We start from the raw sequence: 26,959 nt of genomic DNA on the forward strand, positions 1-26,959 counted from the left end.
ACCCCCTGGGCCTCTGCCCATCACTGCTGGGGGCGACTGGGGCACCCTCACCTTCTCTGTGCCTCAGTTTCCTAATCTGGAAAACAAGGTCAATTGGTTGTTGCCATGGGTGGGGCTGGAACCCTCTATGGCTCCTCACTGCCCTGAGGATAAGCTGGTCTCTGCCCGAGGCCCCCTCGCTCCCTCTGCCTCACCTTGCACCCCTGCCCGCCATCCTGGAACCAGCCTCTACTCCTAGGCACACACTGCTCTCGCCACCTGGAGGGTCCCTCCCACCCCAATCGGCTCCAGGGCACTGGCATGCTCAACTCAAGATGTCACTTCCTCCAAGAAGGCCTCCCTGAAGCCCCAGAGGCAGCACCTCAAGCAGTGCTGTCACCATCAACTCACTCAACCAGGGTTTCAACTGGGGTGATTCTACCCCCCAGGGGACGTTGGGCAATGTCTGGGGACATCTGTGATTGTCACGACTAGGGGGCTCCTGGTATCGAGTGGGTGGGGGCCAGCACACCCCACAGAGCCCAGGACGACCCCGCACAGAGAACAACCTGGCCTCAGTGTTCACAGTGTCGAGGGGGCCAGCGGGCCCTGCTGCTCGGCCCTGGGACGCGGGAGACCTGGTTGCTGGTCTGCCGGGGGCACGTGCGTGTGCGGCTGCCTCTCCTCCCGCCTACTCTGCATGCCTGTCCTCACTCCGCAGCCCCAGCTCGAGCCAAGGACGCCCACAGCTGGCAGCCTGGCTCTCTGTGGCTCTGGGCTGCCTGGCTTTGTGAGTCCTGCAGTCAGAGGGCCCTGGCTCCGAGCTCGCCTCTCATCCGCGCAGAGCTGTGAATCGGCCGGGATGTTAGTCAGGGACCCAGGGACGGCGCGTCCCATTCCAGGAGGCTCACCAGCTCAGACCTTGGCCCCGGCCGCTGACTCAGCCAGGGAGTCAGAGTGCGGTCATCACTCCTTCCGGTGCACGATGAGTACATTCTCCGCGGGCCCCACCATGCCACCGGTCCTGGTCACAGGCGCACCTCTCTGCTCAGGAGGTCAGGTGAGGATTCCTCACTGAGTCTCATTCTTTCTTTCACTCGCTAAACACCCGGCCCGCAGTTGGGAGAGATCCCTGACCCGAAGGAGCTTACGATCCGGGCTGGGTGACAGATGCAGCTAATTTGAATGTCACAGAACAGTTATCGTGTTAACACTCAGCTTCTCTCTGCTCCTAGTTTCTCTTCTGTGACGTGGAGATGATTCCCTCTAATTGGCAGAGCTGAGGTGAGTTTCAGAGCGAGCGTGGGAAGTCAACAGGGTAGGTGTATCGATCAGCTACTGCTGAGTGACAAATCACCACCAACTTAGGGTCTAAGACAACATCTTTGTCATCTCCTGGCTTCTGTGTCAGGAAACGGGGCTGTGGCTTAACTGGGCCCTCAACTCGGGTTCTCAAAAGGCTGAAATCAAGGGACTGGCCGGGCTGAGCTCTCATCTAGGAACTTAAGGGTCCCCTTCCAAGCTCATCTGACTGGTTGGCAGAGTCTACTTCCCTGCAGTTGTAGGACTGAGGCCCCATTTTCCTGCTGGCTGTTGGGAGGCGGCTGCTCTCAGCTCCCATGGCCTCCTCCACGGGCAGCGTGTGGCTGTTTGCTTTTTCCAAAGCCAGGAGGAGAGTGTCTGCTGTTGCTCTGGTCTCTCTCTCTCTCTCTTTCTTGTGGTAAAAAGCATAAACCATCCTAACCATTTTTAAGCACACAGCTCAGTGGCATTAAGCACACTCATATTGTTGGACAACCATCCCCAACATCATCTCCAGAACTTTCTCATCTTCCCAAACTGAAGCTCTGTCCCCATGAAACACTGACTCCCCATCCCTCCCCCAGCCCCTGGCCCCCACCATCTACTTCCTGTCTCTGTGGACGTGACCCCTCTAGATAGGCTTCTGGTCTCTTGTAAGGGCTCATCTGATTAGGTCAGGCCCACCCAGACAATCGTTGTGATGAACGAACTCAAAAGTCCACCGATCAGGGGTCTTTGTTATAAAGTCCCTTGGGCCATATCACAACAGCCTAACCACAGAGTGGCATCCCATCCATTCCAGGTTCTGCCCACACTGAGGAGCAGGGATAGGACAGTGTGTGGACACCAGGGGGGCGGGGGTCTTTGGTGCCATCTTGGAATTCCCCCTCCCACGGGAGGTGCAGTGACATGGGGTGCTGCCACTGTATGGGCTCCCGTGAGGAGGAAGCACACAACAAGCCCCCACCGCCTGGGGAGCGCCTGCCATTCAGGGCGCAGAGAAGACGGCAGAGAACTCTGGGGAAGTTGAGGAAGCCTTGATTCCAACAACGGGATGTCTCAGCAGTCCTCGGAGCCTGGGCAGAAGGGCCAGGGGAGGATGAGGGACGGTTCTCACCCCTGAGAGAACTGGGGCACCTCACTATAACTCCCGGCCCTCCCCGTCACTCCTCCCTCTGGCGGCCCTCCTGTGGATGCCAGGACCGCGGTGGTGACAGCGGGCCCGCCCCCTATGCTCAGAAAGGGCAAGTGAGTCGCCTGGGGTGTCCGTGTGAGTGAGGGGTGCATCTGGATTTGAACCTGAGCCTTCTGGTGCTGGGAGCCTCCACAGAATTGCAGACCACCCCCCCCCCCAAGAGAATAAACCCACTGGAAGGGCTAGCTGCCTAATAAGGCGACAGACGAGATGCCCAGAATTGTGGGAAAAGAGAGGCACAGCCCTGCACGACGAGCGTGGGGCACTGTGCCGCCCAAGGTTAGATGTTCGTATCTGTTTTTCCCAGCCCCCCCAAACACAGCAGGAAGAGCTCTCTCCACTCTGCAGACATGTGACGGTTCTACACACCCACAAATTAAACAGAGCCGAATCCGTGCACGTGACAGAGGGCCCAGAACTCTGCACACACGCAGTCCCTACGCCAACTTCCTATTTTTGTGCAATAGTTACACGAGATGCCGCCACTGAGGGGAGCTGGGGGAAGGGTGCATGGGATCGCTCTGCACGGTTTTTGCAACTTCCTATGAATCTGGAATTATTTCAAATTAAAGGTTTTTTTTTTTTAAAAACCAGGTGAGGGGACTTCCCTGGCGGTCCAGCGGTTAAGACTCTGAGCTTCCACTGCAGGGGGCATGGGTTTGATCCCTGGTCGGGGGAACTAAGATTCCACATGCCCCACAGCGTGGCAAAAATAAATAAATAAATAAATAAATAAACAAATAAATAAAACCAGGTGAAGCTATGGGTTTGTTTAGCTGTGGCGAGGACAAAGCATGCTTTCTCCAAGCACCGCCTTTCTACCCCAACCCTGACCTACCCGCGGTGCCTCAGCAAGGAAGGCGAGGGTAAAGAGACCCCCTGCATGGCCCTGGCGGAGGCTCAGCATGGCTGGGTCTGGAATGACCATGCCCCCTTCTCCCCCTTTGTGGCCATAAGGATTCTAAGTCCCCAAACCCCTACCCCCTGTGTACCAACCCCCAAGTGTGGGCAGGACTGTGAACGTGATACCATTTCCCATATTAGGAGACTTCGTACAGAAGGGATTCGGAGGGTGTACTTAAAGCCCCGAGTCAGTTGACTTTGAGTTGATCAAAAGGACAAATCACGTGGGTGTCAAGGGCAGGGCCCTTCCTGCAGTGAGAGACTGAGGAAAGAGGGGGCCCACAGAGGAGACCATGAGGCTGGGCCTCATATGTGACATATCATACGTGACTGTCACCCTGTGCGTGTTTGGAGTCAAACGAGGCCTTGAATCTGTGACTCTACCTACGACCGCATGTGTGTATCATCCCTGCCCTGAGGGAGGCTGACTGTTCAAGTGGTTGCCTAGCAACGCGCCCGTGACTGGGGATACAGGGGTCTCTGTGCCTTGGCTGCCGCCTGGGCTGAGCCAGTTCTCGCTGCCCCACGGGAGGAAGCCTGGCTCTGCTGTATCAGACATGAGCCTCTCTGGGCCTCGATGCTCAGACTGGTATAATCAGGTGGCAGCACTAACCAGTCCATAAGGGGATTAGCCCGCAGGGTCGGAAGAGTGGGGCCTGGGTGGGAACCACAGTAATAACTCACAGTAGAGCATAAGGAGAGTGATCTCGATTGATCCTGGGAGCAAGAATCTTGTGGAGAAGGGGTCTCTCCTCCCACTCACCGGGTGCTGCTGACATGGGGCTGGGGTATCCTCTGGGGGGCCATCCTGGACACTGTGGGGTATGGAACAGCCTCCCTGGCCCCCACCCACTCACGCCAGGAACTCCCCAGTCATGACGACCACAGACGTCCCCAGACACGGCCAGGTGTCCCCTGGGGGCAGGATCAGCAGGGTGAGACCCTGCGGTAGGGGGTCAAACTCATGTCTGAACTGCCCCCGCTGCCATGGGAAGCACCACGTGGCCTGGTCTCCAGAATCAGAGCTGCAGCCTGCAGGGAGAGGGTTCCGAGCCCTGTGGGCTGCAGCGGGGGCCCCCTTGGCCGGTTTCTGCGCGGGACCCCATAATTACATAGGTATCATATATGCTGTCAGGAAGGCAGGGACAGCAGAAACCGTGACCTTCCGTGAGCAGAACGTTTTAAGGTTTTTAACTGTCTATCTTGGCAGTTCTTTCAGGAGAACAGCTTGTCCATGGAGAGAACTGATAATAATGTGCATTTCAACACACCCGGGACAGATCAGAAGTGGGTAACCAACCAGGAGAAAGAAACACGCTCTGGCTCGCGCGCTGGGTTGGAGTTTGCTCCCCATACCAGGGCCACTCGCTCAAGATAAAGGGCTCCAATAGGCGCTTTCAGCAGAAATGTTCGCAAACTCCCGGGAGAACAGGGGCTATCAGAAAAACACCCCGCTGTTGGGAGGTCACGGAGTTCTGCATTCTCACCATGGGCGGGAGGGCTGGAGAAGTGCCTGAGAAATCGTTCTCAACCAAGAATCACCCCAGTCCGTGCAAAATCTTCTCATTTCCACCTTGGCCCCCTTTCAGGCAGGCGCTCAGTGGCCACCTGGGGCTCACGGCTGCCATACTGGAAAGCCCAGCTCTTGCTCAAAGAACGACGGCACCTCCATAAGGAAAGCCAGCACCACGATGGCCCACACCAGAGCCCTGGCACAGCTGCCACGCCGTAGGGACACTTGCTAAGCCCTTCCATGAGGCAGGAACCAACCGGCTGTGATCGCGGCCACTCAGAGCTTCCAAACCAACAGGAAAATCCACCCAGTGGGGCCCTAAACACATCCAAAGACAGAGTGAGAGAGGGATCAGTGAGGCAGGGGTCTCACCCGGGTGACCCTGCCCCCATGGGACACTGGGTGATGCCTGGGGACATCTGTGGTTGTCACAACCGGGGGCTCAGGGAGGCTGCTCCACACCCCACAGCGTCCAGGCCCTGACGTCAGCACTCCTGAGAGGGAGAGACCCCAAATGGGTCCACGATTCTCACTGACACATCAGTCCTGTGAGAGCTGGGGATTCTGCCCGCCCTGCTCACTGGCGTCCCCCAGAGCCTGGCCTGGGCAGACAATGGGAAATCCTTGCTGAGGGGATGGAGGAAATCTTTGGGAGGGTCACCCCGTGCCTGGCCAGGCCGGGCAGCCACTGCCCAGGTGACTGTACTGGGAGGTGACACACGCCCGAGGGTGCCGCAGGGGACACTGGGCAGATTCCAAACAAGGAGGCTTTGAGGGTGGCTGCCTGGGGAAGTCCCCCAGGGGCCAGAGCCGCTGACCCGGCTCCAGGCGCCAGGGGAGAGAGTCACAGAAGCAAGACCCAGTCGTCACGGCGGGGTTGCCCACCCGCACCCTTTGGCCTTCGTTCCCTGGTCCAGGCTCTGCTCCGGCCACTGGAGGGTGCTGGGGCCAGGGTGGGTTCGGGGGTGCAGGTTCCGTGAGCCCGCCAAGGTGACAGAGCCCGTGTTTTGTGCCTCCCTCTTACACCCAATGGACCCACAGAGGTCTGCAAGCAGGGGCAGGGGGGTGTGGTGTGTGTGCCCAGAACAGGGTGACCATGGGACCCTGGGGGCTGAACCAGAATGTCTCGGAGAACGTGGACGGGTGGTCACGGGTCTCCAGGAGGGCCGAGGGGTTGACTGAAGACAGCTGGGCGCCCCCTTGCACCCCCTGCACCCCCTCCATCAACATCCCTGCCTGGCTCAAGGTCGGCCCCGCCAGAGACCCCGTGGACTTTCACTGCCCCCTAGTGGCCGCCAGTGGGAACTGCAGCACTCTGGGGAATGTCTCCAGCCCCGGACCCCAAACTCCGGTTCCTCTTTCAGCCCTGGTGTCTGCAGAAATTGGGTGCAGCGGATCAGCGTGCTGTCATCAGGATGGGTGGGGTGCTTGGTGACACCCTGGCTTCCCTGGAAAGGCGGCGGCCCAGCAACAGGAGACTCCCCCTGCCCGCCCCCAGTGCTGTGGGGAACTGGATGTGAGGACGCCTGCAGATGCTGAGCACAAGGCCTGGCAAACAGGATGTACTCATCGTGACTATGAGACTAAAAAGCAATCAGGAAAAGCCCAGATTCCCCCCTTCCAGGAGCGCGTACAGGACAGTAGGCTTCCTTGGAACAGAAAACTCCTGCAAGGCCAGCGGTGGGCACCAGCTCAGGGTACAATTCTGTCTCCCCCAGCGGTCACTGGGCACTGTTGAAAGGGAGGCTGGCCCTCCTCTGTGGGGGGCGTCCTGGGCACTGCAAGGTGTGGACCAGCATCCCTGCCCCCAACCCCCTCAATGCCAGGAGCCCCCCAGTCATGACAACCATAGATGTCCCCTGACATGGCCCAGTGTCCCCTGAGTGGGGAGCAGGGGGTCAGAATCATGCCTGCGTGAGACCCACTAGCACAGCTGAATTTCAAATGGTGCAAGGATTTAAGGGTAAAATACACGGTGAACAAAACGCAGGTGAATTGTCTTTTTATAATCTTGACATGTGGAGGAAGGCCACACAAAACACAAAGGAGAACGTGGGTGTGCGAGAGACGTTTCAGATGCCCGATGACAAAACCCACGATGAGTAAAGTGCAAAGACACGCTCAGAAAAAAATTCGCAGTGGACGGCGTACAGACAGAGAAATAGAATTTAAACGCATCACTGGGACTTCCCTGGTGGTCCAGTGGTTAAGACTCTGCACTTCCAATGCAGGGGGGCAAGGGTTTGGTCCCTGGTCAGGGAACTGAGATCCCACATGCCGTGTGGCGGGGCCAAAAAAAAAAAAATCGCTGGGAGAGAAACCCCAACAGAAAGGACGCAGCTGGGCCATTCGCCTTAGAGAAACGGCTGCGCTCACGAAAAGGACGCCCGGACGCAAGAGCTGAAATCACCTGGGCTTGTCAGGTTGGCCAGGACCTAAAACTGAACTTGGGAGGATAGGGAGACGCACCCTGGGATGGGAAATGGTGCGTTTCTGGAGGTCTTTGCGGCTGAAGGTCAAAATGTAAATGAGGGCTTCCCTGGTGGCATAGTGGTTAAGAATCTGCCTGCCAATGCAGGGGACACGGGTTCAAGCCCTGGCCCAGGAAGATCCTACATGCCGCAGAGCAGCTAGGCCCATGCGCCACAACTACTGAGCCTGCGCTCTAGAGCCCGTGAGCCACAACTACTGAAGCCCGCGCGCCTAGAGCCTGTGCTCCACAACAAGAGAAGCCACCACAATGAGAAGCCCGCGCACCACAATGAAGAGTAGCCCCCTTTCACAGCAACTAAAGAAAGCCCGTGCACAGCAACCAGGACCCAATGCAGCCAAAAATAAATAAATTTCTTTTAAAAAGAGAGTGAATTTCAAGTTGCATAGGAAATGTATAAAATATGATTTTAAAAAAATGTAGGGGGTTTCCCTGGTGGCGCAGTGGTTGAGAGTCTGCCTGCCGATGCAGGGGACACGGGTTCGTGCCCCGGTCCGGGAAGATCCCACATGCCGCGGAGCGGCTGGGCCCGTGAGCCACGGCTGCTGAACCTGTGTGTCCGGAGCCTGTGCTCCGCAACGGGAGAGGCCACGACAGTGAGAGGCCCGCGTACCGCAAAAAAAAAAAAAAAAAAAAAAAAATGTAAATGAGAACACTCAGACTTAAATTCACAGACAAGGCAAACCTACTTCCAGGAATTTACCCCAAAGGGCAACCAAGGATGTAGGAAGTCTGCACAAGGACATCCACCCCAGAAGGTAGCAAAATTTAAAAAGAGAGAGAGAAAAAAAGAAAAACAAAAAGAAAATGAACACCCTCAAAAAAGCCTACTAATAAGACCAGTTAAATCAATTATAAAATTATTTTAAAAGAAAGAAATTATAATTCAAACGACAATGTCCTACTGTATAGCACAGGGAATATCTTGTGATAAACCAGAATGGAAAAAAATATGAAAAGAGAATATATATATACGTATAACTGAATCACTTTGCTGTACAGCAGAAATTAACACAACACTGTAAATCAACTACGCTTCAATAAATAAATATTTTTAATGAAATAAATTATAATTCATCTGTAACATCCGGCTTCAGGAAAGAAGATGGAAATCTAGGTTTTATGGATGAGGGAAGATGCCCATCAAGGGAATGCGTACATCAAACAGAAAATCCTACTTCTCCAAAACCCCGTGCGTGCGGGAGAAGTAATTCACAGAGAGATTCGGGAGGACACTCACTGAGGTGTCAGCAGTGGTCCTCGATGGGTGGGGGGTTTGGGGTGACTTACCTCTCCTTTGTCCTTGTCTAAATTCACTTTCTTTTTACAAGAAGTTGGTCAGATGTTAACACTACACAGAAGGGTTGAGCGGGGCTAGCTCGTCCCGCACGCTGCGCAGACACATACCCCCTGCGCGACCTCGCCTGGCTCCGGGCCGCTCTCCAAACTTCCCTCCCACTTGGCGACTTTGTGAAACAGAGTTAACACTGTGAATCTGTTTGGGGCCTTGGCGGAGCATAACCAGGCCAGACGGACCCCAGGGTTCCAATCTCAGCTTCTGGTCTTTGCAGGCACAGCCTCCCTCCCAAGCTGAGCTAAAATATATACGTTTTAACGTTACTGAGCTTCACTTTATGCAGCATAAAATTGGCCAGTTTGAAGGACACAACTCAAAGATTCTGCAGTCAGTCCACCAAGTCACGAGACCACCCCGACCCCTACCCCTCGCAGTTCTGCACCCTCCCCTTCGCCCTGTAAGATGCCTGGTGCCCAAGCACAGTTCTTCCCCATTCCCGCCCCAGCCCCTGGCAACCCTGAGTCACCTTTCTGTCCCTACAGATTTGCCTTTTCTGGAAATATCATCTGAATGGAATCATTTAGTGTCTGCCTTCTTGTCTAACATGTTTTCTTTTATACAAACACACACACACACACTGAATGAGAATATACGTTATAAAGATGTCAGATCTCCCTCAAATTTCTCGCTAGATTGAACACAACCTGAATCAAAGATCCATCTGTATTTTTGTTAGAAACCGGAAGTTTATTCCAAAGACGGCCTGAAAGAGGAAACTCCACGGAAGTAGCAAAGACATTTGTGACAGAATCAGAGGAGCACGGAGTGTGGTCCCTGACAATTACAGTCAATGAACCAGGCAGGCCATGGGGCAACCTCATTCATTCTCATGCTATTTCCTCTTCAAACGTCACAAAAGCTACTCAAAGTCCTCTTGGGAATAAGACCAGAAACAAACAAGCGAGCAAGAGTTAAAGGACCAGGACTGAGCTTTACTTGGCTCCTGACTTAATCTTCCGGAGGCTTTCGCCACATTTCCCGACCTGCTGTCCCACTGCGGTGGGTGACGGGGTTCAGATACCTGTCGCAGCCCACGACTTAGCTCTGCTCTGGCCGATGGCCATCGACGGGTCACCCTCCACGCCAACGGGAAATGGAGGGAAGCACCGTAGACCCCAATTAAGCCTCTTGAGGAGGAAGCTAAGAGCTGGGAAGCAGGTGGCACTGACGGGCCCGCGCCGCTCTGCGCCCATCCTGGGTGCGCTAGGACCCACCCTGCCGGACCACCCTGCCAGTCTCCCTGCTCTGTGCCCCTGCTCCCAGAGCCAAGGGCAGAAGACGTTCCCTGTGGCTGTCGTGCCCTCTTGATGGATAAGACGAGCCCTCAGAAACAAGCAGAGCTGGGAAGATGCAGGCGTGCACGGCGAGGACGCCGCCTGGACAGCAAACCCCAACCTCTTAACTCATCCTGGCTCCGAACCGCCAATCAAAGGCCTGCGCAAACACTGAACGTGGAGAAAAGAAAAACCTCAGGACACTGACCTGTGCTGGAGGCCTGGCTGTCTTCAGCGCCGAGGTTCAGGAACCCAATGTCCGCTCCCTGGAAGAAAAACGTACCACGTTAGCTGAGCATGATTGGCGCTGAAATGCTGGGTGGGTGTTAGCAGTGTCCACATGGAAGAGTCGTGCGCTTGTGAATAGACATAAAAATTGCTCTGGGGGCCTCCCTGGTGGCGCAGCGGTTGAGAGTCCGCCTGCCGATGCAGGGGACACGGGCTCGTGCCCCGGTCTGGGAAGATCCCACATGCCGCGGAGCGGCTGGGCCCGTGAGCCATGGCCGCTGAGCCTGCGCGTCCGGAGCCTGTGCTCCGCAACGGGAGCAACAGTGAGAGGCCCGCATACCGCAAGAAACAAAAAAACAAAAACAAACAAAAAAATTGCTCTGGGAGCCTGGCCTTCTGGTTACTCTGCCAGACGTTGAGGACGGCACAGATAGGATGCTTCAAAATGCAGAGAGGGTAAATGTAACAAAGGCAATTTGCCAGAAAGATTTGCTAGTGATTTACAATGTTATCCCTGATGAGGTTTCCACATGTTCCAAAACTGAATTGGATGAAAGGGTTGGATGTTCACATGACCTTTGATAGTTTATAAAAGATGATCACCTGTATCATTTGACCCCCAAGGTCCCCTGGGAGGAAGGGGAGGGGGCTGAGCCAACCCCCCGACCGAGGGTGCCCCAGGGTTTGCCTAAGGCATATGACCAACTAAATGCAAGGTGGGATCCTAGAGGGGGTCCTGGGACAGAAAAAAGACATTAGGGAAAACTAGTGAAATCTGAATAAAGAGTACATTGAGGTCGCAGAAATGTACCCACGTCCACCTCTTGGTTGTCACAAACGCACTGCTTATGAATGACGTGACCACTGGGAGAAATTAGGTGATGGGTAGACAGGAACTCTCATTGAAACACCTCTAAAATTCTAAAATTATTCTAAAACGTTTATTTAAAAAAAAACTCAGTTAAAAAATTTAGGGAGAGAGGGGCTTCCCTGGTGGCGCAGTGGTTGAGAGTCCGCCTGCTGATGCAGGGGACATGGGTTCGTGCCCCGGTCCGGGAAGATCCCACATGCCGCGGAGCAGCTGGGCCCGTGAGCCATGGCCGCTGAGCCTGCGCGTCCAGAGCCTGTGCTCCGCAAACGGGAGAGGCCACAACAGTGAGAGGCCCACGTACCGCAACAAAAAAAAAAAAAAAAAAAAAAATTTAGGGAGAGAATTCCCTGGCAGTCTGGTGGTTAGGGCTCCACACTTCCAATGCAGGGGGCACGGGTTCAATCTCTGGTCGGGGAACTAAGATCCCACATTCTTCACGGCATGGCCAAAAAATAAATAAATAAATTTAAAAATATATATAAAAATTTAGGGAACCCTCTTGCACTGCTGGTGGGAATGTAAATTGGTACAACCACTATGGAGAACAGTGTGGAGGTTCCTCAAACAATTAAAAATAGGGTTGTCATATGATCCAGGAATCCCACTCCTGGGCATTTATCGGAAGAAAACTCTAATTTGAAAAGATACGTGCACCCCAACATTCATAGCAGCACTATTTACATTAGCCAAGACATGGAAACAACCTACATGTCCATCGACAGATATGGATAAAGAAGATGTGGTACATATATACAATAGAATACTACTCAGCCATAAAAAAGAACAAAATAATACCATCTGCAGCAACATGCATGGATCTAGAGATTATTATACTAAGTGAAGTAAGTCAGAAAGAGAAAAATACCATATGATGTCACTTATATGTGGAATCTAAAATATGGCACAAATGAACTTATTTACAAAACAGAAAGAGACTCAGATTTCGAAAACAAACTTTCAGTTTGTTTAACAAAGGGAAAAGGTGGGGAGGAGGGATAAATTAAGAGGTTGGGATTAACATACACACACTACTATATATAAAATAGATAACCAACAAGGACTTACTGTATAGCACAGGGAACTCTACTTAATACTCTGTAATAACCTACATGGGAAAAGAATCTGAAAAAGAATAGATATGTGTATATGTATAACTGAACCACTTTGCTGTACACCTGAAACTAACACAACATTGTAAATCAACTATACCCCAATATGAAAATTTAAAGTTAAAAATGATAAAAAAAAAAAAAAAGGGCTTCCCTGGTGGCACAGTGGATAAGAATCTGTCTGCCAATGCAAGGACACAGGTTCAATCCCTGGTCCAGGAGATCCCACATGCTGCAAAGCAGCTAAGCCCATGCACCACAAGTACTGAGCCTGCGCTCTAGAGACTGCGAGCCACAATTACTGAGCCCACATATCACAACTACTGAAGCCTGCATATGCCTAGAGCCCATGCTCCACAACAAGAGATGCCACCGCAATGAAGAGTAGCCCCCGCTCGCTGCAACTAGAGAAAGCCCGCGTGCAGCAACGAAGACCCAACACAGCCAAAAATAAATAAAATTTTAAAAATGATTAAAAAATAAGAATTTAAATGCTGGTTCCCTTTCTCTGAGTTGAGGCTAATTTGTTGCCAATCAAAGGCCAGGATGGAGAACCGACATCCCCACCGTCACCTGCAGGTGGCGCTGTGGCCTCAGGAACGCCCTCTGGGCTCTTGGAGTGGCTAGAATCTCCTCCAACAGCAGGATCTGCTCTACCGGGCTCGTCGCCTAGTATTGGAACTGCTCTGGCCACTGAGGCCAGAGGGGCGCCCTGGAGAGCGCGGAGGGCCAGGCAGCAGTGGACTGCAGGGATGAGAGATGCGAGGGCCAGAGCAACATGCCCACAGACCTGGAGGCCAAGACTCGCCTCAACGTTGCAGGGACCGTCTATGCCTCCGATCCTTCAACTTTTTGTTTTTTGAATCAATGAAAGACTCACGACAAGTTGGAAACTAGTACAGAGGGGTCCCGGGCACCCTTCACCCAGTCCCCCAATGGCAGCTCCTTATGCAACTAGGGGACATTAGCCAAACCTGGAGATGGTGACTGATAAACCAGGCACCTTTTTTTTTTTTGTCTTATTGAGATATAATTCTCATGCCACACAATTTGCATAAAGTGGACAATTCACTGGTCTTTCTGTACATTCACAAAGTTGTGTGACCAACACCGCAATCAATCTTTGAACATTCTCATCACCCCATGAGGAGGCCCCGTCCTCATGAGCAGTCACCCCCCTCTCCCTCCCCAGCCCCTGACAAGTATGAATCCACTGTCTGTGTCTGTGGATCTGCCTGTTCTGGACGTTTCCCAGATTCCATCAGTGGAATCACACCCTGTGGGTCCTTCTGTGTCTGGCTTCTCTCACTGAGCATCGTGTTCTCGGGGTCCATCCACATGGTAGCAAGTGTCGGGGCTTCACTCCTTTTCACGGCTGAGTAATGCTCCCATGTGTGGAGGGGCACAGTGGGTGTATCCACCGTCCATTGATGGACGTTCGGGCTGTTTCCACTTCTGGCTACTGTGAATCACACTGCTGTGAACATGGGCAGCTCATGAATCATTGTTGAGGTGGTGTCTCTCTCTCTGCCCTCACATCTACCATCTGCAAATCTCCCCACGCCCCAGCCCTCTAATGCCCACTGCCGGCTGTCCTCTAGTCCTTGGAGCTGGACTTGGGCAGTGAGGTGACCACCACAGAGCCTCCACCCCGGCTGTGCTCAGTCCAGACTGGCTTAGACCGGAGCAGAGAAGGGCGAGGACGAAACTTGTGCCCACAGGAACACGTCCCCGGGGCTCACAGACAGCAGGCTGCGAGGCGCACCAGCTGGCGCCAGGCTGTCCCTGTGATCTTCATTGACAAAGATGCTAGGATTTCACTTTCCCATCAGGGTGAACCCCGAGCCCCCCGTGAGGGGCCAGCAGTGGATCGAGGCCATCAGGAGGACCTGCTATAGAATCCGCAGAGCTGGCGGCAAAATGAGAATGTGGGACCCCTTGTTCAAAAACTATCACAAATTTCAGGACGGTGACAGCAGAGCCCTGGGGTGCAGACAGGGTTGCATGAAGCCGGGGCCTGCTGACCCCCCACACACCCTGCCCTCAGAACTGCCGACGAGGCAGGGTCGGTAAATCTCAGACACAGACAACGAAAACGCCAGGTGCAAGGTGCCCAGCGCTGTGAGGGAGAAATAAATCACTGGAGGGAAGCAGACAGAACTTAGAAGGGTGGTGATCAGAGGCCTGCATGGATAGGAATTCGCCCACTCTTGTCATGGGCAGGACTATTTTTCTTTTTTTTTTTTGGCTGTGCCGCTCGGTTTGCAAAATCTTAGTTCCCCAACCATGGATCGAACCTGCGCCCCCGGCAGTGGAAGTACAGAGTCCTAACCCCTGGACCGCCAGGGAAGCCCCTGGGCAGCACTTTTTATGACCTGTGAGCCCCACCTCATCCACGCTCTTTCCTTTTCTTTTCCTTTTTTAAAAACTGAGACAGAATTCACCTACTATAAAATTCACCCTTTTAAAGCGTCCAGTTCGGGCTTCCCCAATGGCGCAGTGGTTAAGAATCCGCCTGCCAATGCAGGGGACACGGGTTCGAGCCCTGGTCCAGGAAGATCCCACATGCTGCGGAGCAACTAAGCCTGTGTGCCACAGCTACTGAGCCTGCGCTCTAGAGCCTGCGAGTCACACTACCTAGAGCCCGTGCTTTGCAACAAGAGAAGCCACCGCAATGAGAAGCCCGCGCACCACAACGAAGGGTAGCCCCCGCTCGCCCCAACTAGAGAAAGCCTGTGTGCAGCAACGAAGACCCAATGCAGCCAAAAATAAATAAATTTATAAATAAATAGTGTCCGGTTCAGTGTCTTTTAGGAGATTCACAGGGTTGTGGCATCATCACACTAATCCCGGGACACTGTCATCCCCCCTGAAGACACCTGGTCCCCACCAGCATCACACGGTTCAAAGCTGAGTCTCCCCCGAGAGAGGCGAGATCCCAGACTGCAGGAATAGCGTGTGCTCTGCTCACCACGGCAGCGCACACTGCTGCCACCGCCGGCCCACAGGAGGTGCTCGCTAGTCCTCCGGATTCTGCACAATCCAGTCGGTGCCAAGGGCATAGGCCGGAGAGCCCTATGGATCTGGGGTGAGCGGGCCAGCCCCACACAGCTGGGTGGTGTTAGGCGAGGCCCACTCCTGTCATCAAGTTCCATGAGGCTGTGACCTGCATTGTTTTGTAACTCTTTTTGCTTTAATTGAAGTATACTTGATTTACAATATCATAGTACGTACATACTGTGATTCAGTTATACATACACGCAGACATATATATATATTCTTTTTCAGATTCTTTCCCCTTATAGGTTATTACAAAATATTGAGTTCCCTGTGCTATACAGTAGGTCCTTGTTGGTTATTTATTTTATGCATAGTAAGTAGTGTATGTATATGTCAATCCCAACCTCCTAATTTATCCTTTCCCCCGCCCACCTTTCCTCTTTGGTAACCCTAAGTTTTGGAAATAAGTTCATCTGCATCCTTTTTTCTTAGATTCCACACATAAGTGATATCACATGATATTTGTCTCTGTCTGGCTTATTTCACTTAGTATGATAATCTCTAGGTTCATCCATGTTGTTACATGTTGCATTATTTCACTGTTTTTTATGACTGAGTAATACTCCATTGTGTGTATGTACCACAACCTCTTTCTCAATTCCTCTGTCCACGGACATTTAGGTTGCTTCCATGTCTTGGCTACTGTAAATAGTGCCGCTGTGAACACTGGGGTGCATCTGTCTTTTTGAATAATGGTTTTCTCTGGATATATGCCCAGAAGTGGGATTGCTGGATCATATGGTAACGCTATTTTTAGTTGTTAAAGGAACTTCCATACTGTTCTCCATAGTGGCTGCACCAACTTACATTCCCACCAACAGTGTAGGAGGGTTCCCTTTTCTCCACACCCCCTCCAGTATTTATTGTTTGCAGATTTATTTATTTTTTTGCGGTATGCGGGCCTCTCACTGTTGTGACCTCTCCCGCTGCGCAGCACAGGCTCCAGATGCACAGGCCCAGCGGCCATGGCCCACAGGCCCAGCCGCTCCGCAGCATGTGGGATCCTCCCGGACCGGGGCACGAACCCGCGTCCCCTGCATTGGCAGGCGGAATCTCAACCACTGCGCCACCAGGAAGCCCTGTTTGCAGATTTTTTGATGATGGCCATTCTGACTGGTGTGAGGTGATTCCTCATTGTAGCCTTGATTTGCATTTCTCTAATATTTAGCAACTTTGAGCATCTTTTCACGTGCCTTTTGGCCATCAACCTCCATCTTGCTAGCAGATTGTCACCTTCTCAGTGTGCATGCTCTGGTGAAGCCATCGGCTGTGTCGGAGAGGCCCACGTGGCAGGGGACTGAGGGTGACCTCCAGAACCAAGGCTCCACAGGAGCTGAATCCTGCCTACAACCGTATGAACTTGGAAGCAGCAACTTCTCCAGTTGAGCCTTTGTATGAGACCCCAGCCCCAGCCGACACCTTGACTGTAACCAGTGAGGGAGAGGCCCTGAACAGAGGACCCAGCTAAACCAAACCCAGATTCCTGACCCACAGAAACTGTGAGATAATAAAAGTGTTTTGTCACTAAGTTTGTAGTGATTTGTTACACAGCACTAGCTAACTAATACAATAGGAGACTATTTAAATAAATCATACAGTAGAATAATAGTTTCTGAACACATACATGCCAGTCTCTGTGCTGAGTTTTATATATATATATACACACACACACATATATATATATACCCACTCATTTATATATATATATATATGTATATGCTCATTTAAATATCCTAACAAATATTATAATTCACTTTTTTTTTTTTTTTTGCGGTATGCGGGCCTCTCACTGCTGTGGCCTCTCCCGTTGCAGAACACAGGCTCCGGACGCGCAGGCTCAGCGGCCATGGCTCACGGGCCCAGTCGCTCCGCGGCATGTGGGATCTTCCCGGACCAGGGCACGAACCCGTGTCCCCTGCATCAGCAGGCGGACTCTCAACCACTGCGCCACCAGGGAAGCCCCTATAATTCACTTCTTATGAAGGAAGAAATGGAGTCACAGAGGAAGAAAGTAAGTTGCTCAAGGTCACGTGTGAGCACAGCCAGGCCTTAAAGGCAGGTCGGACAGACCCCAGGCATGAATTCCTAATCATTTCCCAATACTGGACAGGCAGATGAGAAATATTAGATAAAGGTGAAATGATAAACAAGAGCAGGGATTGCCAAGCTCTGGCCCATGGGCCAAATCCAGCCCACTGCTTGCTTCTGTAAATAAAGTTTTATTGGCACACAGCCACTCCTCTTCATTTCTGGATCGTCTGAGCCTGTTTCTACGCTACAACTGCAGAATTGGGTAGTTGCCACAGAGAGTACGAGGCCTGCAAAGCCAAATATACACACTCGGGACTTTACAGAATTAGTCTGACAATCCCTGAACCAGAGTTAGATTCCAGAGGGCTCTGCAGGCCAGGAACAGAGAAATCCTAAAGTTTCTGAGCAGAGAGAAACACTGCAAAAACCACGGTGGTGCATCTCATGTCCTGGAATCCTCCAGCGGGGAGGTCCCACACGTGAAGCAGCGTCACACTAACTGATTAATCATCATCTTCAAAGTTACAAAATAATAACGCTCGTAATACAAAGAGAAACGAGGAGAAGGCACACTCAGCTTCAAGGCAAAGTCCTAGGTGGTTTTGAATCACGACTCCGGCATTTCACGTCTTGCTCCAGAAGGACTTCCCTGCAACTAAGGAGCCTGCCTGCCGCAATTAAGACCTGGTGCAACCAAATAAATAAATAAATAAATATTGTTTTTAAAAAAGGACCTCCCTCATTCCCCAAACTTTCCTTTTAAAAATCTTTCATTTTGGAATAATTGTGGATCTAGAGAAAAGTTGCGAAGCTAGTACAGAGCGTTCCCAAACACCCCCACTCGGCTTCCCTCATGTTTAACACCTTAGAGCAGAGGTCGGCCAACCTTTCCACAAAGGACCAGATGTTCACTATTCAGGATTTGTCAGCTCCAGGCTCTCTGCTGCATATTCCTGTTTGTTCGTTTCAACCCTTTAAAAATGGAAAAGGCACTTAGCTCCTAAGCTGTATAAAAATAGGCCAAGGATAAACAGTATGCTGCATCCATGCAGTGGAATATTATTCAGCCTTGTAAAGGAAGGAGATTCTGACACCTGCTACAACACGGATGAACCTTGGGGACATGATGCTCAGTGAGAGAAGCCAGACACAGAAGGCCAAATGCTGTCTGATTCCACTCACCTGAGGTCCCTAGAGTCACATCCATAGAGAAAGGAAGTAGATGGTGGGGACCAGGGGCTGGGGAGTCAGTGTTTCATGGGAACAGAGCTTCAGTTTGGGAAGATGAGAAAGTTCTGGAGATGGATGGTGGGGATGGCTGCATGACAGTGTGAATGTGCTTAGTGCCACTGAGCTGCACACTTAAAAATGGTGAAGATGGTAAATTTTATATTATGTATATTTTACAGAATAAAAATTAATTAATTATCATTTAAATAGCTAATTAATACAATTTTAAAAACAGGCCAATGTAGGCTGGATTTGACCCCCAGGCTCATTTGCCAACCTCTGATGTCCATCACCACGGTATGCATTTGTCACCACCAAGAAGCCAACATTGGTACACTACTACCAACTACCACTTTATCCAGATGTCACTGGTTTCTCCACAAATGTCCTTCTCCGGCCCCAGAATCCCATCCAGATCCCACAGTGCATTTAGGCACCTCCCTTTTCTTGAACTGAGTTCTCTCTGGAGCCTCATTTTAGGAAAATCTAGAGCCTCCGGGCCACTCTGCAAGAAAGGTCAGGGGCTTCCCTGGTGGCGCAGTGGTTGAGTCCGCCTGCCGATGCAGGGGACGCGCGTTCTTGCCGTGGTTCGGGAAGATCCCACATGCCGTGGAGCGGCTGGGCCCGTGAGCCATGGCCGCTGAGCCTGCGCGTCCGGAGCCTGTGCTCCGCAACAGGAGAGGCCGCAACAGGGAGAGGCCCGCGTACTGCAAAAAAACAAAACAAAAACAAAAACAAAAAAACAAACAACAAAAAAAAGAAAGGTCAGATGAAGGAGGGATGGCAATGAAGAAAGCTGGCGGTCACCGCCCGGGGCCTGGTGTGCGCACACCGCCCTAGCGCTGTCGCGTTGGGTCACCGGAGCAGCACATCAGGTGCCAGGCGGGACCACCACCACCACCGGCCATGTGGCCGCCCTGGAGCTCGGGAGACCTCACAGCCAGGAAGGGGCCACTGCAGCACGTCTCTCCCGCTAATCTCTGTGTGGATGGACGCGAGCTTCCCGTTCTCCGGGCACAATCCCAGCAGTGGAACCTCGGCGTCATTTGGCAAGTCCACACTGGACTTTCTGAGGAACTGCTGGACTGTTCTCCAAAGTGGCTGCTCCATTTTTCCTTCTCGCCCCTTCTCGGCCAGGTACTCAAACATCATAGTATTGCTTTTATTTAATTATTTCTTTGTTTAAAATCTTTATTTTATTATTTTATGTTTATGACTTATTTTTAATTCTTATCTCATTATTTTATTATTTAAAAATTATTTTTACCTTCTTTCATTATGTATTATTTTTATTATTTAAAAATGTTCATAGCAGCACTATACACAGTAGCCAAAACATGGAACCAACCTAAATGTCCATCAACAGATGAATGGATAAAGAAGATGCGGTGTATATATACAATGGAATACTATTCAGCCACAAAAAAGAATGAGGGACTTCCCTGGTGGTCCAGTGGTTAAGCATCTGCCTTCCAATGCAGGGGACGCAGGTTTGATCCCTTGTCTGGGAACTAAGATCCCACAGGCCATGGGGCAATTAAGCCCGTGTGCCACAACTACAGAGCCCACGCACTCTGGAGCCTGCACGGCACAACTAGAAAGAAGCCTGCACGCCACAACTAAGACCCGATGCAGGCAAAAATAAATACATAAATATTTAAAAAATAAGAAAGAAATAATGCCATTTGCAGCAACATGGATGCAACTAGAGATTATCATACTAAGTGAAGTAAGTCAGATAAAGACTAATATTATATGATATCACTTACATAAAATATGATACAAATGAACATATTTACAAAACAGAAACAGACTCACAGACAGAAACAAACTTACGGTTACCAAAGGGGATGGGGGGTGGTGGAGGGATAACTTAGCAGTATGGAATTAGCAGATACTACTACATATAAAATAGATACACAAGGGGACTTCCCTGGTGGCGCAGTGGTTGAGAGTCCGCCTGCCGATGCAGGGGACACGGGTTCGTGCCCCGGTCCGGGAAGATCCCACATGCCGCGGAACGGCTGGGTCCCTGAGCCATGGCCGCTGAGCCTGCGCGTCCGGAGCCTGTGCTCCGCAGTGGGAGAGGCCACAACAGTGAGAGACCCGCGTACCGCAAAAAAAAAAAAAAAAATAGATACACAAGGACCGACTGCATAGCACAGGGAACTATATTCAGTATCTTGTAATAAAGTACAATGGAAAAGAATCTGAAGCTGTACACCTGAAACTAACACAATATTGTAAATCAACTATAGTTTAATAAGTAAAATTTTTTAAAAAAAGAACAACAGTAGTATTTGGTATGTGTGAAGAACATATTTACAAAAGTGTGATTTCTGTTCACTGCACAGATTCCATGGTATAGCCTGGTGATTTTCTGTCTTTACAAACTGTTCACTGATCTGGCAAAGAAAATTGCCTCGACATGAATAAATAAGTATTTGTTCATTAGCTGTGCTTAATTAACACAAAACTGATGAACCCCCAAAATTATTTTTATCTTCTTTCATAATTATTCATTATTTTATTTTTTTCCTTATTCTATTTGTTTTATCGGAATAATTCATTATTATTTTATTATTACTACTGCATTTTCTAATTATTATTGTGTGTATGGGTCTGGCCTGCCTAGTCTTGGAAGGTCAGGTAATGATCCATCGGGCAATTTTGACGGAGTGGAGGGTAGGAACCAGGAACCCTCTCCGTTTTTGTAGCGGACGGAGCTCTCTGACTTGAAGAGGTTTGCACCCGATGCGGGGTGGGTTCCTGCTTGAACACCCAGGAGGCCGACACTGACAGGGACCTCCACCCATCCAAGGTCATATGGGTGTGGCAGCCCCACCTCTCGTGTGGGGTGTTCCAGGAAAATGCTTTTGCTTTCCTTTTTTTAATTGTTGTTTTTCACTTCGCACCTAATGCAATAGGAGCTGGAGACCAACCACCTGCGGTTCTTAATTCCCGATTCGCTGAGCCCGGGGTGGCGGGGGGACCCTCAAGCATCTCAGCAGGACCCGGATGGAAAAGCACAGGACCTTTCGCAATGCGGCCACAGCGAGGCGCACTGGTGTGAATGCCTTGGAGGCCAGACGTTCATCCCCGTCTCAGGGGCCTTAACTTATCCCCATCTGCAGAGTCACTTTCACCACATAAGGTGACACATTCACAGGTTCTGGAGATCGGGACACGGATGTCTTTGGGGGTCCATCATTCTGCCTACTGCACACTGTAACACCCAACGATGTGAGTGCATCTAGCCCTAGAACATTGCATTTAAAAGCAGGTCCCCAGGACTTCCCTGGTGGCGCAGTGGTTAAAAATCCACCTACCAATGCAGGGGACAAGGGTTCGATCCCTGGCCCAGAAAGATCCCACATGCCACGGAGCAACTAAGCCCGTGCACCACAACTACTGAGCCTGCGCTCTAGAGCCCGCGAGCCACAACTACTGAAGCGCGCCCGCCTAGAGCCCATGTTCCACAACAAGAGAAGCCATTCCATCAAGAAGCCCGTGCACCGCAACGAAGAGTAGCCCTGCTCACCGCAACTAGAAAAAGCCCACATGCAGCAACGAAGACCCAACGCAGCCAAAAATTTTGAAAATAAATAAAATAAATAAATATATAAACAAAAAATTTAAAAAAAAAATAAAAGTACTCTAAAAAGCGGCCTATTGGAAGAGGGACGAATTAGGAGGGTTATACCAAGAACCAGGAACTCTGATGAGAGAAAGAAAGAAAAGGAGGAAGGGAGGAGGGAGCCCATCATAGCCCAGATGACAGCTCTGCGCTCACACTTGACCAGCCCATTCATCAGGCTGTTGTGAACAGGACCCAGACACAAGCTGGGTCAATCCTGGCCAAATGGATTTTCTATGTTTCCCCCAAAGCCCCTGCCAGTATCATAACAAGATCATACCAACAGGATCAAGATTTTCTGGCCACTCCAGCCTGGATTAACCTACTCCGCAGCCATCCCCAGGCCCGGGGACCATGGAAGCCCCACAAGCGGATCAGACAAGGGCCCTAATAGAATCACGCCCTGGGATTACTCCCAAATCTCACTTGGCCGATGGAAAGCATATTCTGGCCAGTGCTGAGCTGATTTCCACAAGATCGCGCCGGGCAGCAGGCAACCTCTTTCCTTCTCTCGTTGCGCGGGACAGACTCCGCACATCAGCCTGACTCTCACCCATTCCCATCACCGCTCCCTGCCTGGGAGAGTCAGTCCCTTCCACTTCCTGGCGTGAAGCCTTCGGCGAGGCCCCTCTGCTCCACACTGCGTGGAACGCAGAGATGGGACCATACAAACTTGTTCTTCACCCACCCTGTTGCTGTCGTCAAAGCTTTGCGGGGAGGAGGGTGAAAGTGGCTAAAATAAGTGGACAAAAGGCATCCCAAGTAGGGTTCCAGGAATTGCTACTCCACCCAGATTGCCCTGGGAATGGACTGTGCCCCTAATTCCTGATAAAATCACAATCTCGGTCACTCCATAGAGCATCTCTCTGTGGTGGCAGGTGGTGTGCCCTTTCATTTCCTTCAGTTTTTTAGGGACATTGGGCAACTAATGTTCCCATCCTGACTGATTTCCAGAGCTACGTTCACCTGCTGTGGCAGCGTCTCCAATGCTCCCAGCCTCCTGAGATTCACGGCCTTCCTGCAGTCTCCTCCCGCTTGGTATCAGGGTCTTCGTGACCAATTCCACATGACAACCGTGATAGCAGGTCACTTCTGAGACCAGTCATAAAAGATGTGTGCTAGGGGTAAACGGGAATAAACACACAGACCTACTAGAGGATGGATTTGAGGATATGGGGAGGGGGAAGGGTAAGCTGTGACAAAGCGAGAGAGTGGCATGGACATATATACACTACCAAGCGTAAAATAGATAGCTAATGGGAAGCAGCCGCATAGCACAGGGAGATCAGCTCGGTGCTTTGTGACCACCTAGAGGGGTGGGATAGGGAGGGTGGGAGGGAGGGAGACACAAGAGGGAAGAGATATGGGAACATATGTATATGTATAACTGATTCACTTTGTTATAAAGCAGAAACTAACACACTATTGTAAACCAATTATACTCCAATAAAGATGTAAAAAAAAAAAAAAAAAAAAGACGTGTGGCTTCTGTCTGCTCTCAGGGAGCCGGCCACCATGTAGTGAGGAGGCTCAAGCAGCACCATGGGGGCCCATGTGGACAGGAGCCATGTAAGGGGCCATCCTGGAAGCAGCTCCTCTGGCCCCGTCGAGCCTTCAGATAAGGCAGCCCTGGCTGATGTGTGCTTTATAGACTCCCGAGGGACCCCGAGCCAGAACCACCAAGTTAAGCTGTTTCCAAGTTCCGGACCCATACAAACTGTGAGAGAGTGAATGTTGGTTGTCTAAACTAAGTTTTTAGGGTAATTTGTTACACAGCAAGAGATGACTGATACACCTGCCATCTGGGCTGATTCACCAGACAGCTCCATGTATATTTTTTTCAACCAGTATGATTTTCTAACGGCAAGCAACTAACAGCATTGGATTTTTCATTTTCTGGTTTTCCCATCTATAGACCTGATCATCTGGGGGGGACACAAGAGACTAACGGGACACAGTAAATTCAACGAGGGGAGAGCAGTAGAACAACTGAGGCAAGAAAAGGAAGCCTTCGGGGTCTCACAGATCATCAAGAAATACCAGCAGCTGGTTCTGAGACTGAACAAATCCACTGCCTTGATCTGCTTCTCTCTAAAGCAGGGTCTTGCCCTCGGCCCTCCTGACGTGGGGGCCTGTCGTTCTGTGGGGGGCCGTCCTGGGCACTGTGGGGTGTGCAGCAGCATTCTTGGTCCCCACACACTCATGCCAGGAGCCCCTCCACCAGTTGTGATGAGCACAGATGTCCCCAGGCGTGACCCAGTGTCCCCTGGGAGGCGAGACTGCCCCCTGTGGAGATCCTCTGCTCTGGCATGCCCCTCACGGGCAGGAATGGCAGGGACCCAGCACCTGGCGACAGGCAGATCCCCCCCGGCCCAGGCCCCTTCTGAGAACCGAGTGGGTGGGCCCGGGAGGTCTGAGCCCCCTTCCCTTCCCACAGCGACATCCCACCAGCGTGTGGCAGGCGCACCTTGCCTCACTGGAGGCTCAATATAGACACACACTGCAGTTATCACCCCAGCCTTCACTCATCACCACAGCAACCATCTAAATGTGTCACCCTGAGGAGCTCTGATTGCATGAAGTGGGAGGAGAAGCCTGGGGGGTGGGGGATGGCAGCCTGAGCCTCGCCACCTGAGCTCCTGAGCCCCGGGAGAGACTCGCAGGGAGGCACCCGGGGCAGACACGCTGCTCCAAAGCCACGGGACTGAAGAGATCAAGGGCCAGCACACCCCAATCAGACGGGACAAAAGGTCCTGGCATGCTTGACCCAGGGGCTAAAGGTCTCTGGGGGCTCAGCAGAAAGGGGGGAAGGAGGCTGCTGCCCTCAGCTCTGTGTCCTGGTGCCTTAGAGACTCCCAACCCTCCTCCATGTAACACAAGGTGGGGTCTCCTTGCTTTTTACCGTCTGACCCCTGGGGGTTGATTCTGCTTCTTGATGTGAGCAGGGAACAGACTCAGTATTTTCCCAAATAATTAATACAGGGTCTCCCCTGTCAGCCCTGCTGACACTGGGCGGGTCCTCCTCTGTGGGGGGCCGTCCTGGGTGCTGTGGAGGTACAGCAGCATCCCTGCCCCCATCCACTCGAGGCCCAGGGCACCCCCAGTGTGACAACCACAGACGTCCCCAGACCACTGCCACTGTCCCCCTGGGGACAGGATCACCCCACTGTGCTAGGCAGCAATCATCAGACCCCCCCGCCACCTGGCGCTGTACCGTATGGGGGAACGGGCGACTGCTTTGGGAAGAGGACCAATTTCCGACAGAAAAAAAAACAAAACCATGTACACACAGATTTCGTTTTCCACTCAAAATTAAAATAGCTTCACTCAGTCCCCCGGAAGGGGGTGGGTGGGGACAGATATTCCTGCATCTGAGAGGCAGCATGGGTGGCGTTCAGACCCACCTTCATGACTGACTAAGGCCCGCCTGTGCCTCAATTTCCAAATCTGTGACATGGCAATGACACCAGCACCCCACACCTGAGCAGGTTGGTTTTTTCAGATTAAATAAGTGAACATCTATAAAATGCAGAAATCAGTGCTGGTATATTGTTAATAGCGTATAACTTCTTTATCAGTAGGACTTCTTCATAACATTAGAACATCTATTAACTGCTTTGCTGACAAGGCCAGGGCTCAGCAAAGTGTTTCTGTGAAGGGCCAGTGGCAAATACTTTTGGCCACTGTCGCTACTACCGGACTTGGCCAGTCATCGACCAGTGGGTGAGGCTCTGTGCCGACAAACGTTTACAAACCCAGGTGGCTTGGATCCGGCCCAGAGGCTGTAGCTTGCGACCCCCAGACTGGACGATGGTCTATGAGGAGATGGTACCGGTGCTCACACGGAGGCACCGCTGCAGAGGGAAACTAGATCCCGGGTCCTAACCAGAAGGACCCCGGCGCCCCTCACCATCACCCAGCAAGATCATCCCAGGCCATCTGCAACACGAAACCTCACCGCCACAGAGGCGTCATTTCTCTTAGACTTAGAGAAGGGGCTGTTGCTTCCCCATCACCTTGAAAAAAATTCATGGCTCGACTTCTGTTAGCAAATACCTCCTCTCTATCAACCTTGGCTGCAAAAGGCAACCAAAATAGCTCGACTTGGTGAGCAAAATATTTTCTTATCATTCTGGACAGGGCAGTTTACCGTCTGCAAAATCGCCACCGGTAACGGCCCCAAGTAATCCTTCCCTAGAAGGAGAAATGGTTCCTGGGGACAGAGAGTCTGAGAAAACCTCTAGAGGATGTGACAACTCAGTGTCCTGGGGATCCTGCATGTGTCCTGGGGCAGAAAAGGGGCATCAGGGGAAAATTAAAGAAATCCAAATGAAGTATGGACTTTAGTTAATAATGACATATCAGTATTGGTTTCTTAATTGGGACAAATGTACCAGATTTGATGTAAGATGTTAAGAACGGGGCGGGGGGACCGGTTGCGGGGGGGGCGGGTATGTGGGAACTCTCTGTACTGTCTTCCCAGTTCTCCTGTGAATCTAGAACTAGTCTGAAATGAAAAGTTCATTTAAGAAGAAAAAGGAAAGAAGGGAGTGATGACAATTAGCTACTTATGTTCAAGAAGGCTTTGAAATGTGATTGAAGGAATATTAAGTCCCCGTGACAGCATGCAATAATGACAGGGTTATATAAAGCCCAGAAAAGAAAAGACGCTAAGAACAGGATATGCCAATCAGCAGGGGAAGTTTGCTCCCAGGAAAGGAGTGAGGAGGGGGAGAAAAGACAGGTGACTGAGTGGCTCCTGCGACAGCCATGGTGGAC

General features: G+C 51.5%; 1 protein-coding gene and 1 long non-coding RNA gene across 2 annotated transcripts in view; one reads left to right on the top strand and one right to left on the bottom strand.

Annotated features, from left to right (window-relative positions):
- The window catches only part of GNG7 (G protein subunit gamma 7), a 150,613-nt gene that overhangs the window by 92,568 nt on the left and 31,086 nt on the right, over positions 1–26,959 (bottom strand). Inside the window, exon 2 of the mRNA XM_082652065.1 lies at positions 10,223–10,280. The gene's annotated coding sequence lies outside the window, so the exon portion shown is untranslated. The remainder of the gene's footprint in view (positions 1–10,222; positions 10,281–26,959) is intronic.
- Positions 833–3,183, top strand: LOC309820970. Its single transcript, XR_014296561.1, has 3 exons — positions 833–1,039; positions 1,215–1,263; positions 3,071–3,183. It is a non-coding gene; the product is annotated as an uncharacterized lncRNA (long non-coding RNA).

This window comes from Grampus griseus, assembly GCF_964374135.1.
Source record: "Grampus griseus genome assembly, chromosome: 3".
In the NCBI taxonomy this organism is placed as follows: Eukaryota; Metazoa; Chordata; class Mammalia; order Artiodactyla; family Delphinidae; genus Grampus; species Grampus griseus.